The following is a 1,849-nucleotide window of genomic DNA, read 5'->3' on the forward strand; positions in this document are numbered from 1 at the left end:
ATGCACACAATTGGGCTCATACAAGGTTAGGTTGTGAAACACAAGCCAACTGTAATCGGGTGTAGTTAGCTCTTAACCCTAACATTGAGAGTTAGGGTGAAGCAGATGAAATGGGAAGTGAGGGTAAGACCTCACAGCTCTTATCCCTGGCCTGGGAGAGCTTCAGACAAATGAAAGTGTGGGAGTTCAGAAAGTTGGAACTCTTCTCCACATATGACTGACACAACAAAGATCTTGGGTTAATATCCACAATGCATCAACACATGGTGTGAGCAAAGTGGATGACACACTGAATAGCAGGAGATGGATTACACATCTCTTTTATCTGCCAATTGCCTCATAAGAGGACTTTCCTGCTTGGCACAAAGATAAACAAGCACAAGCATTGCCTCTTAAGGAGGACTTCAGACAGGTGCCTGCCCACATAACAGGACAGGTCTTCCAGACTACATGAAGTCAGAGAGTCATACCTCAGTGGTTAAGCAACCAAGCAAAGCAAAAACAAGTTCAAAAGAACTCAAAGCAACTTAGGTACCTGAAAAAATCTAAACCAATCAGTTTACAATTCAAACAATCAGACAGACAACAGTCAATCACATAATCAGACAGATAAGGCATTATGCAACAATGTGCAAGGCACAAGCTCAATGGAACTTGTTCTCAAAACCTACAAAACAACTCAATATTAGCCAACATCAATCAACTAATCAACTCAAATGAGTGAGCAACTTCAATCATGGCAATGTGCTTCTTAACCTGAAATCCACAACCCAAATAGTGAGTTCAAACCACTAGGTCAAAGCCTAGGGTCAAAAGAGGGTCAAACATTCAAAACAGAACATGAATTTTAACATGAATCAACTTCATTCAATCAAGAACACAATCCAAAAGGTCCCATATCAATATCATTAACCAAAAGCATTTCATGAACCAAACATGGCAAGGTATGCAAATTGTGACCACATTGTGACATCAGAAGCAATAAATGCACATTAAATCAAAAATGATTCAAATAATCTTGGAAAAATTCATGAGTAAACAGGACATACAACATGATCATCACACAAAAAATTAGAGGCATTGGACATCATTAGGCATGGCAATCACATAGCATAAGTCAAGACAAGCACAAGACAAGCACATGTGTGACACCAATTGTCACACCAAGTTAGCATAGGCATAAAACAGGTATGGATTATGGTAAAGACCTCCAACTAAAGCCAAAGCAACACTCAACATGTCTAGAAATAGTGTGCAAAATTTCACATTCATTGGATAAGGAACAAGCATTTCACAATCAAATGAAGTTCAAAGCAATTTTAAAGCTCAAATGTGACCATCCAGAAGGAAAAATCTCAATTAAATCAGAAATGATCCCAAAAATTCCAAAGAAAATCATGCTCAATCACAACATCCATACTATGCATCATACAAAAAATCAAGGCAATTGGATATCATTTGGCATGGCAACCACATCTATCAAATTGAACATCACAAGGTGTGACACAAATTATCACACCTAACTTAGCACATTCATAAAATAGCAATGGTAATTGATAAAAATACCAAATCAACACCAAAATGTCAAGCAATGAGTCTATTTATAGCATGCAAAATTTCATAAGCATTGGATCAAAAACCAGCATTTCACAAATGATATGGCAAGGCAAGGTCAAGCAAGCATACATGTTCAAGTACCCTAGCACCAAAACATATTCAGCCATGCACAATTTATGAAAATATGATCACAAAATAATAGACAGGATAAGGATCATGATGCAAAAAATCTCATAATTTTTGGATGATTTTTCAAATTAATATGAATTTTGCAAGTTTGAGAAAAATTAAA

Source organism: Lathyrus oleraceus, chromosome 5 (genome assembly GCF_024323335.1).
Source record: "Lathyrus oleraceus cultivar Zhongwan6 chromosome 5, CAAS_Psat_ZW6_1.0, whole genome shotgun sequence".
Classification (NCBI taxonomy): Eukaryota; Viridiplantae; Streptophyta; class Magnoliopsida; order Fabales; family Fabaceae; genus Lathyrus; species Lathyrus oleraceus.